Source organism: Phyllostomus discolor, chromosome 1 (assembly GCF_004126475.2).
Source record: "Phyllostomus discolor isolate MPI-MPIP mPhyDis1 chromosome 1, mPhyDis1.pri.v3, whole genome shotgun sequence".
Classification (NCBI taxonomy): Eukaryota; Metazoa; Chordata; class Mammalia; order Chiroptera; family Phyllostomidae; genus Phyllostomus; species Phyllostomus discolor.
Window position 1 is genome coordinate 76587447 of NC_040903.2, and position 12407 is coordinate 76599853.

The following is a 12407-nucleotide window of genomic DNA, read 5'->3' on the forward strand; positions in this document are numbered from 1 at the left end:
CACCCAAGCTCCTAGTCTGAATGTGACAGTTAGGATGGCACTTTCCTGCAAGAGCAGAGAAGTCCTCATCAGAAATATTGGAGGAGCATGGTTTGGACCCACTTCACACATAGACAGAGCAAGTCAGAGAGAAAAGACACCAGTAAACAGTAGATGGGGCTCCCCCCAGGGCTGGGGCAGGGCTCTTCTAAGCCAGGGTGTCAGCTCCACCTGGTGGTGTCAGCTCCACCTGGTGGTGTCACCCCACTGTTAGGCTGCCCAGGAAAAGGCAAATTACAAACCAAAGAGAATGTGAAGTTAAAAAGTCTTCTGACACATGAAAAAGTGTTCAACACCACTGATCATCAGGGAAATCCAAATGAAAACCTCAGGCCCATTAGGAGGACCACTGTCAGAAACACAAAGTAATAAGTGTTGACAAGGAAAGGGAAAATCTGGAACCCTGTGCACTGTTGGTGGGAATGTACATTGGTGCAGCCACTGTGGAAAAAAGTGTGGCAAGTTACTCAAACAATTAAAAATACAACTACCATATGATCCAACCATTCCTCTTTAGGGGATATATCCCCAAAAAGTGAAATCTGGGTCTCAAAAAGATATTCCTAGCCCATTTTGTCAAAGCAGCCAAGGGGCAGACAGCTCAAGTGTTCATCAAAGATGAATGGATAAACACAACATGGTCTGTACACACAATGTCGTATTATTCAGCCATAAAAAGGAAGGAAATTCTGACACATGTTACAGCATGAATGAACCTCAAGGACATTATGCTGAATGAAATAAGCCAGTCACAAAAGGACAAATTCTGTTTGATTCTACTACATGAGTACGTCGTGTGGTCAAATCCATACAGACACAAAGTATTAGTATGGTGGGTGCCAGGGCTGGGAGACAGGGAATGGGGAACTTTGTTTAATGAAGACAGAGTTTCAGCTGAAATGATGAAAAGTTCCAAACATGGCTGGTAATGGTGGTAACACAACATTGTGAATGTATGTCACTGAATTGTACACTTAATAATTGTAAAGATTCTTAAATTTTCCCATAATAAAAGAAGGCTTTCTAAATCTCCCCTTTTCTAGGAAGGATAGACCACAGAAAGCATCCTGGAATAACATCTATGCTTCTGGCTACTGGTGGTTATTTGACCAAACTTGGTGCACACTTGTTTTGGTTGCCAAGATCTGGCATGGTGATGGCTAGAATGTGAATGGTAAAAATAGAACCTCTGCTTTTAGTAATGTTTTCAATAAGCTGGAAGCATTGGCACTTTTATGCAAAGTTCAACAGTGTCTCCTTATGCCCTCTTAGCAGTCACTTTATAAAGAAAAGCTCTTGATTTTGTACAACCCAACTGAAGGACACAATAGAAATGGAATAGATACACTCTGACTAGATATCCTAACATCTGGTTTGTACCATTAGGTTCCTACCACCCTTCCTGAGCCTCTAATCACATTAGCAACAAACATTTGTTTTCCAAAGTATATTTTAACCAGAAACATGCCTAAGGAGCAAACACAGTGAGTCTGGTGCCATTTCACATACCTACATGCACAGCTTTGGTGAGCTCATCCAAGCTGCAGGAGCTACGCTCTCCCAATAGTGCTGATGGCTCAACAGGGTTACCTGAATGTCAGCCCTTTTTTGTTTTTCAGTTTCAATGCCATTCCCTTGCAACAAATAATATAAGATTCTTAAAAATTCTAGGGTTATATCCTACTTGTTGCATTTATCAGATGCTTTGAGTATTTGCTCATTAAATCACACAATGATATGTTTGAATATAAGGTTTATGAAAGGAAATACCTTAACTACTATGCTTTTTCAGCCCTACCTCACAGCACATGGCTTATATTCATTAAGAGGGGCTCAAGAAATCAGGAGCTTTAGAAGTCAGACACAGTGAAGTGCACATTGCAAAACTGCCTGCTATGGACTCAATGTTTGCATCCCCTAAATTCATATGCTAGCATGTAAACCCCAGGGTGATGGTGTTAGAAGGTGAGACCTTTGGGAGGTGATAAGGTCATAAGAGTAGAGCTCTCATGATGGGAGTAGTATCCTCATAAAAGAGACCTCAAATGAACACCCTTGCCCCTTCTGCCCTATGATGACACAGTGAGAAGATGGATCTATGAATCAGGAAGCAGGTTCTCACCAAATCTGATTCTGCAGGTGCCTTGATCTCAGAATTCCAGCCTCCAGACTGTGAGAACTAAACGCTATTGTTTATAAACCACCAGGCTGGGGTGTTCTGTTATAGCAGCTTGAGCTGATTAAGACAGTGCTCTGTCCATGGTATCAAGTCTTGCATTCCTGAGACGAGCAACCAAGCAAGATCTGCCCTCAGCCTGCTGTGAGACTCACTGTCCACCTCTGCCAAAAGCTATAACAGCCAAATCCTCACCTTTTCAGAGCACACCCATCTACATAGAGCCAAAGTGAAACACAGGCTCATGGTTAAGGAATTCCCAGCCCTCCCTAGCTCAGTTCCATCAGGTACTTGCATCCTCCCATGATATTCTTCTGAGATGTTCTTCAAGACTGTCTCCATCTTTGAACTCCTTCAAAATGAACTCATATCCTGTCTTCCTTATGAAGTCTTTTCATAATTAGTCTTTTCTGTCAACCCACAGATTATTCATGATATGGTGGCCATTCTGTTTTGCACAAGAGAAAATTGAGCAGTTTATCTTCCCTTTCATATTACAAATTCCTTGAGACAAGGACTGCATTTAAATAATTAGTCAGAATACCTAGGCACAGGCCTTGCACTCATTTATTTATTCATTGACTCATTTTTTTCTTTTCTAATCAAATATTTATTAAGTCTGCAATATTTTATGTGCCCAAGGAACAGGAAAAATCTAATCACTTCAACTTCAGTGTGTGACTTCTGCAGTGCGTGGAACAACAGCAGGCACTGGAGGAGAGAGTGAGCTACTCTCGCACTTTTCTTTGGAATCATCGATCTCCTCATGTGTCCTTATATGATGCTTAACTGTGCATTAGATAACTGCCACAGGATATTGGAGACAAGGGAGATCATTTGGATGGGTGTTGTTGAAGATTTCAAGAAGGGAGATTGATTTGCCAAGGGTGTGCATGGTGCCTAGGAGGGTGAGCAGGTTTGAGATTATTCAAAGTGGAAATGGGGGATCCAAAGCCCCACATTCTGAGATAGGCTGCATAGAGGAGATCAGAGGTGTGGGCTCCTGTCGGAGCTTTGTGCAAATGAATTCACAGGGGTGGGACAAGAACGCTATTTAGTACCTTAAAGACAGTCACATGCACTGGATTTCAATAGAAATCAAACTGTAAATTAAGATACTGAATCTCTGAAAGAGGACATTCAAACCATGACTCTTTTACTCTCTTTACTGAGAGTGTCAAGCTGGCCCCAGAAAAATGAGTGGCCCCACTGGATTCATCTGCTGTCTAAGTTCCTTCCCATGTCAGCAACGAGCAGTGTTAAGTGGTGACTTAGAGGTTGCCATGGATGGAAGCAACGTCAGGGGTGAGACCCTGCTTACTCCACACACCCTCAAGCACTCCTAATTTCAGTATCTGGGGTACAGTGTATGGGGTTTAAAGTGTCAGAGAGGTGAGAAGAAGGCCATTTTCAGTATTTAAATGTTTTTATCTTCAGCGCCTCTTTCCTAAGCTCACACATTCTTTGTCTTCACTTTTTTTCTCCTTAAAGATGAAACAGCAACAGACACCATATACAGTTGGCCCGTACCTGCAGATTCAACCCTCGGCAGATTGAATTTTATTTTAATTTTAGAAAGCTGATCCCTGAACAATACAGTGAAACAACTATTTACAGGGCATTTGTTTTGTATCAGGTATTATAAGTAATCTAGAGGTGATCTGAAATATACAGAGATTGTACATAGGTTACACACAATTACTACACCATTTTTTCTACTGAGGCATTTTATTTGCATGTATGTATTATATCCCTAGAAAAAAGAACCCCAGGATTTTCCCTCCTGTATGTTTTCATCTTGCTTCTTCGTGGTCCATGATGTCCACTGAGGTTGTCAGTACAGTGACACCAAACTGACTGATGGAAGCAGGTTGTTCTGCCATTTTTCTACATCTTTGAGTTGCTCATCAAATCTGAGGCTGATTACTCCATACTTGTTCAACTTGTCGGTGAGGTTTAGAACAATTTTCCCAGCTCTGTAGTCATCAATAATTTCAAATTCACCAATGTAACCATGCCTCATCATCACAGCTAGGGACAGGACGATAACTTCAGAGCACAGCCTGATAAGAACCTGGCATTTGCCTCTCTTTTCAGCATTGTTGATACTCTTGAGAGCATCAGCCAGAACATTTATGCCCACCATTATGGCAACATGTAAAGATGGTGGAAGGAGCTACAGCATTTTCTATAAGAAAGGTGAGCATCTAAAAAGTTTGATATCCATGGTGTGTCCTGGAACTGTAGTGGCTAAAAAAAGGAAAAAAAACTTTTCCTCTTACTTTCTAAGTTCTTCTAGCTTATTCTAATAATCAAATTAACAGAGACAGATAAATAGGAGAAAATCAGTTTTTAATATGTGTGCACAGGGAATATACATAAGCATGAAAATTCCAAAGACAGTGAAGTAAAATTTGGTATATGTCTCATTTTGACCAAAGGAGAAATGAGGGGAGCAGGGATGGGATTTTAAAGGAAACACATAATTTCAGGTAATTGAGGAAGACCAGAACATACATGGCAGGCAAAATTTTTGCTTCAGTAGGACATGGGGTGATCTGGCTACCAGGCCCCAGCCTGGTGCCTTCTTATCTACCATATTTACTACAAATTATGCTCCTAGACTTTCCTTCCTGGAGCAGATTTTTCTACCTGAATATCGTGGGCAGGAAAAGGAGAGGATCAAATGTTCTTTCTGAGTGTTTTGTTTCTAAATAACCAGCTTAAAATTGATATCCCAAAGGATAGCTTTAGGGTGGCAAAAGTTTAGTCCCCTTCATACCAATTCCCGATGGACACACAGGGAAAATTGTACCATATTGTCTTGTTTATCCCTATTAAAAAGGCCTGTGAGTAGGTCATGTGCGCTCACTACACAAGTGAGAAACTGAACAGGCAGAGGAAGCAACATGCCCAAGCTCACACAGTAGATCCAGAGGAAAGTACAGCTCGAGCTGTTCAGAACTATCATCTTCCTATGCGTCTCTCCCCATTGCTTTTCCAAAGCTCACTTACCTTTTACAATCCTGTTTCTTTTGGGGGTTCATTGAAGGGATTGAAGTAGATGATCTCTATAGTACCTACCGGCCACTTATTTCCTTCTTTCTCACTTCCTCTTTGTGGCCTTTCTAAAAATACCAGTGATAGGAAGGGATCACTGTAGGAATTTGTAGCAAATAAAGAGTCATGGCCAATGAAGGTTAAGGGAAAAGAAGTTTTTGTTTTTTTTCTCAAATCATTTGAGAAAATAAAAGAATGTAAGAGTCATGGATTCAAGGAGCAGTGCTTTATTTTGTCCTTCCAAACAATTTCCTTCCAATGAAAGTTCTGAGATTAAGCCCTAAAGAAAAATGAAGTTACAAAACATAAGGCTGAAAATGGCTTTACCCTATAGTATAAAATAGACATTTTAAAGTAATTATAACATTTTCTTTCTGATTAAAAATGTTAAGTCATAATCTTTGTAGGTGGTGATAGAAAGCTTTAGTACTGTTTGGTAATGTAGTACAGTTGTTTCTCACAATTAAAAAAATAATGCTTCCATAAAACTTGCTCTAAACAATTTTTACAAAGCATTTGTGTTATTTTTTTGCTATATCTATAAAGAATATAATAACACATCTTGTAATTTAAATTAATGTTTGCTTAGATGTACCATGATAATTTTGGAGGGGAGCTGGCATAAAGTTTCTATTACTTTAAAAAAAACTGCAAAAAATAAACTGTAATAGTGCACAATTATATTCATTTATATTCCTTACCTAAATCCTATTTTAATATTTGTATTACTAAAGCAAAACCTACTGGTAAAATGAAAGGCAAGAGTGGAATATTACATTTACAGGATATATTTCTTATTTAAGAGACATGTTCTGCATTCTGAAATTTTAATATGGAATATGTATATATATATATATATATTTCACAGGGCTCAGCTACTAAAAATAGATTTTTCAACCTCAGTTTTCCTACTTTAAATGTCAAGCGATCCTTTTTATACTTGGTGTCTGTTGAGATTTTATCTCCAACACTGGTGCTATGGAGATAAAATTTACCTGTAACTACAGTAATGAAAAGGAAAATACAAACATGTAAGGGAAATGGAGAAAAATCATTGGGTTACCCAAGAAGAAGCTGTGGGTCTCTGTTTTACTGCCTTCTATCTCACGCCTTCATTTATCTCATAACAACACGTTACCCAGTAATGGCAAGTTTTCCACTTAATGAAGCTAACTGGTATGGCAGACCCACATTTTATTTACCCTCAGGAATGTATGATGTCATAAAATAAGTATCCATACATTAGAACAGATTGTGTCTTTGTTAACAGGGATTCAGAGGAATAGCAATACAGTGCCCATACATAAAACAGACACTTTTCTTGCATTTGCTGGACCTGCATATGAACTTCCCAGCTGGAAGACTTAAAGAAGGTAAAGTTGGAAGCTCATGATACCCATGGCATTTCAGGAAGTAGTGAAAGTCACAGTGGCCCAAGGGAGTGGGAGGACTGTGGACACCGCTAAGTATTATGAGGGCACAGTCAGTTGTAGTCTCAGGAAATTCTTAAGATCAATTTGTCTACTTACGTCAGGTACAACGTTGGCCCCAAATTTAATGAGCATTGCTTGTGTCAAATACACCAAAACCCATGGGATTGCCAACCCTTTGCTGATTTGAGGCACCTGGGACTTCTACAGCCCACATGTTTTTATTTAAGGGGCAATTTACCCCTAGAGCACAACAAAAAGTTCCAAAATATATCACTACAACATTAATTTAACCAATTGGCATGCATTTAAGCCATATGTAGACATTTTCATGATATGTGTAAATCCTTTATTAACAGTGTCAGCTGTTGACAAATCGTGTGTAATTCTGGTGTAGAGGGAAACACTCGCATATGCTGCACTGTGGACTTCTGTGTCAGTCAGGGAGAAAATAGTGCTCTTCCTTCAGGGTGCAAGGGCTCAGATCACTAAGAAAAGCATGAAAGGACCTTATTTAAATGCTAATGGCCTGTGAATATCTCTCAGGCTCCAAAACTACCCAGATTTCATTCCTAATCTGCAAAGCAATCTTCCTGCAGGGTTGAGGATGGCTCCTAGCCACTCACAGCTCTGTACTTTTATGTCTTAGACCACAGAGAAGGGAGGAGCTTTGCAGCGTAGTTGCTGGCAGTCTACCAGTGGTCCTGCAAGCCTCCTTACTGGTCTAAAGAAATGTGTCAACAATAGCTCTTTTATGGCAATCCTGTGCCCACTGTCTTCACACTTCACATGCTAGATCAAAATGAGCATAACGAATGGAGCTATCAAAGCAATCGGTGGAGAGTCCTGACTGGAAAACACCCACACATTGCACACTCCCTACCAGGGCTTTTCCCAGGGGAAAATGGCCCGGAAAGGCAGATGGGACAGAGCCAAGAAGGCTGCAGCCCTCTCTGTGCCAGGTCGGCCGCTCCAAACTTCCATCTCTCTGAGTTCATTCTGGGGAGTCATGGGGATTCTGAAGCAGACGGAGGGAGACTGAGGGGTGTCAGGGTTTCTCACATCCCCCAGGGAGCACTGTGACAGGGGACATCTCCAGGCATTATGTCTTAGGAGGGCTGAGAAGAGACAAACATTCAAATCCCCGTGTTGCTGAGATGGAGGGTATAGAACGCAGAGGCCTGTACAATAGAAGGTGTGGGTCAAGATGAAAGGAAGTTCCCATTCAAATGAAGACACAATGAGCAGTTTGGGGTTAGGAGTCAGATTCCCACCCCATGCAAATGCGTAGAATCAGCTGCTGAAGAAAGGAGCAGTAACCATGGTACTTGTAAGAACTTTACAAATCTGGTCTGAGAAAACCAAGTCTGGGAAGTTGTTCTTGAAAGTGTAGTGGTCCATTTATTCTGATGGGTTCACAACATTCCTTGAGAGTCTGAGCAACAGGCAAGAATTTTAAAATTCAACCTAACAAGAACCAAGCAGGTCAGGAAGGATCAAAAGAAATCAGTCACTTGCAGACAAATAGAAAATTACATTGAAAGACAGACACGATTTTATCACAGTGCTGCAATTTCTTAAGAATGATGCAAGAGTCTTGATAACAGACCAAACTGTTAACAAACTGTAGGATTTCTTAGGCACTGAATGACTACAACCTACTCCAACTAAATAAGTTAAATGAATTTAACAGGGTTTTCTGCATGAGCTCACGCAGCCAATGACACCCATTTTTCTAGATGGAAATCATTTCCAAACCACACCACTTTGCTATGCTATTTTATTTGTTGTCTCTCAACATAGGAATGTGTGTGTTTTAAAATGTGAAGTAGGGACAGCTGATGTTGCATTTACCAGGTTTTCTCATTCCGTTTTCACTTGCTTTGCCACTGTCCAAATTACAAGCTGGGAGGGCAAGGGAGTCTCAAGAGGCTTTCTTGAACTTTCTGTCTCCTTCCTCTTGAGAAAGAAGTCCAGCCTCTGCCATCCTAGATCTAGCTGGGGGCTCCCAGCTAAGCCTCGGTGTTCTCCCCATGAAAATAACAACAATGACACTGAATGTCAACATCTGTGAAGGCTACTCTGAAACCTGGATGCATCAAGACACAAATGAGACCTCAGTAATTATTTCTGAACATAAACTGTGAACATTGTATGAGCCACAAAAATGACCTAGCATCCATTCATTATTCAGATGAATAGGAGGCACTGCTACTTCTACACTAATTATAGCTTTAGTCCTGCTGTAGTATGACCTACTTCTAAAAAAGATTTTTGAAGATACCCAGTCATAGAGTTATCCTGCCTCTTGCCAGCGTCGAGTCCAGAGTGGACCCCTATATCCTTGACCACCCTCCAGACCACCTACTATGAGCCCAGTCCTCTGTGTCCTTCCTAACACTCCCTTGCTGAATTGCTCCATGGTCCTTAGGATGCATTGTGCCTGCTGCAACTTGTTGGAACATAGGGGGGTCTCGGTGGTCCTGGCGGTCTTGGTAGGAGGCAAAATCAAACAGTGCTTCAACTCCCATCTCTGCAGACAGCTCCCCATTTCTAGCTTCGACCTCCTTTTGAATTCCACTCAAACTTTCAAGCATCTGTCAAATTATTCCCAGATGCCATGCTGCTGGAAATCCAAATTTGGTTTGTCCCAAACTAAACACATCATCTTTTCCCCCATAAAAATCTTCTCTACTTCCTAGAGCTTCCATCTCACATAATGGTACTGATCAATTTTTAGTCTCTGAGGCTCAAAATAGGAAATAAAATCTAGAGAAGAATTAAAAGTTGCTGACTAATATATCAAGAACACTTAAGCACTTAACCAGCTGTGAAATTCTACTTGGCTCTTATCCAAAAAAATTATTCTGACACATGTTAATGATGATAGAAACACTTTATTTAAGAAGGGACTGCTTGCCCCTGGCTGGTATAGCTCAGTGGCTTGAGCGCGGGCTGTGAACCAAAGTGTCGCAGGTTCGATTCCCAGTCAGGGCACATGCCTGGGTTGCAGGCCACAGCCCCCAGCAACCGCACATTGATGTTTCTCTCTCTCTCTCTTTCTCCCTCCCTTACCTCTCTAAAAATAAATAAATAAAATCTTTAAAAAAAGATAAAAAAAAAGAAGGGACTGTTGAATTATGTGTGTGTTTTCATTACTGTGTTCCCACTGTATTTAACAGCATCTACCCTCCAATGTTTTTTGACTATTAAATGTATGACTAATAAGTAAATGAACAGACTTACGTTCAAGTAAATTCTTCACATCAGCAGCATAGATTATGACTGTCTTTTCTAACCAGAATAAAGTCCTTTGACCTCTCAGAAGTAAAAACATGCCTCACTGCTGTCGACAATAATTTGAAAGGTTTAAGACAGTGCTGTATAAATGTGAGATCATGTGATGCCAGTAAGTACTGGATCACTGGTGACAAATACATGTGTGGCTGCTTTGGAAAAGGTAGTATAGTATAAGAAAACAGGCTCTGCCAAAAAAATCTATATTCTAGACAGGTTTGACACTAATTTTATCGTGGGACATTTTACCCTACCTTTCAACTTTATAAGCCTCAGTTTCTTCATGTGCAAAATAGTGTAGAGAGTAGGTTAAATTACCTTGAGCACTACCAGCAATTCAATGATCTTTTTGTAATAGAAAATTTTGAAACAAATGGTAGAAATGATAATATAAATCCAGACCTTTATATATATATATAAAATGGTGGGGGAAATGAGGTACCTATAGATACCCATTGAATTTATGTAAAATAGATTTCTTTCTTTGTTACTTTTCCTTTTCCCACCCCCTGTTTCTTGTTCTTTTTTCTTTTAAGATTTTATTTATTTACTTTCAGAGAGGGGGAAGGGAGAGAGAAAGAAAGGTAGAGAAACATTGGTTGCCTCTCACATGCCATCAACTGGGGACCTGGCCTGCAGCCTAGGCATGTGTCCTGTCCAAGAAACAAACCAAGACCTCTTGGTTTGCAGGCTGGAGCTCCATCCACTAAGCCACACCAGCCAGGGGACGTTTCCTGTTCTTTATATTATTTCACTATCTTACAAATGTTGCTTCTATGAGTTATACTTGTCACATGATCCTGTGCTTATCTGTTCCTATAATACACTTCCTTCTAGACTTTAAATTTGAGGAGATTCACATAAGGCTCAGACCACTGTAAATGATGTATTACAGGAGTTCAATACAATGTTTAGGACTAAATAGATGAATGAAAAATATGTGAGTAAATAAATGGATTGGCACTGAGAAAACAAGACAATAACAAAAAAAGCATATCATTACCTCACTATTGAAAACATGAAAAGACTTTATTAGTGCATTTTGTATTTTTTTAATTGTAGTAAGTAGCATACACATAACACACAATTTACTATCTTAACTATTTCCAAGTATACACTCACATTGTTGTGCTACCTTCACCTTCATCCATCTCCAGGGCTTCTTCATTTTCCCAAAAGGAAACTCTGGGAAAAAGGCATGATCCCAGCTGTCCCAGAGTTTATATACAAGTGGGGGAGACAGAAAATAAAGCAAGCAAATAAACAAAAATAAACTCTGCCCCTATTAAACACAAACTCCTCATTCTCCCTCCTCCAGCCCCTGGCAACCACAGGACACTTGGGTTGCTTCCACTTTTTTGCTATTAGAATAATGCTGCAGTGAAGATAGGTGTAACATAGCTGTTCCAGTCCCTGCTTTCAATTCTTTTGATTAAATACCCAGAAGTGGAATTTCTAGATCATATGGTAGTCCTGTATTTATTTTTTTGAGGAACCACCACCATATTTTCCATAGGCGCCACACCGTTTTATGTTCTCATCCACAGCACAAAGTGGATCCACCCTGTTCCACTAACAGGTTCCTGTTTCTCCACATCCTCACCAACACCTTTTTCTTTCTACCCTAGATATCCTAATGAGTGTGAGTGATATCTCATTGTGCTTTTGATTTGCATTTTCCTAAGGCTTAGTGATATTAAGCATCTTTTCATGTGCTTATTGGCTATTTGTTATATTGGGTTATCCAAAAAGTCTGTATGGTTTTTTCCATAAAATAAAACACACATTTTTCATTTTTACCAATAACTTTATTGATTTGGATATTTTGAGTATGTCAGCAGTATATCGTCCAGTGAGAAATCTCCAGCACGAAACTTCACAAACCATTTTTTACATGTTTGATCAGTCACAGAACCTTCTCCATACACTGCACAACTTTCTTTTTGCATTTCAGTTATGTTTTTACCTTTCTTGAAATAAAAAATCGTAATATGTCAGAAATGTTGCATATTTTCTTCCATTCTTCCATTTTAAAATGGCTACACAAAAATTTACCAATCTTGATTTTTTTAAAATGCGTGCTGATATGACAGGTGTGACAATACAATCTAACAAAATTGTTTCAAATGATATTAAAGACAACCAAGCTCCACTAGAGCCATTTTATAGTAAAAAACAAACAAAAATTTTGGCCAACCCAATACTTTATCTTCAGATGAGGACTTTGTGGTCATCAAGCCCATGAATCAAATTTGAATGCTTGGTTCTGCCATGTGGCTGCTATATCACTGCTCCAAATGCTTTGTCACCAGCACCTGTGTACATTCTTGACCAGCTGTCAGCTAGGTGCCTGGAGGCTTTCATCTGCTGTTTCAGGTGACTCTCACCCAAACTAAGAGTGGTAA

At 39.8% G+C, this 12407-nt stretch overlaps 1 pseudogene; it reads right to left on the reverse strand.

Moving 5' to 3' along the window:
* Positions 1 to 3960: 3960 nt before the first annotated feature.
* On the reverse strand, positions 3961 to 4400 carry LOC114491947 (annotated as a pseudogene).
* Positions 4401 to 12407: the final 8007 nt, after the last annotated feature.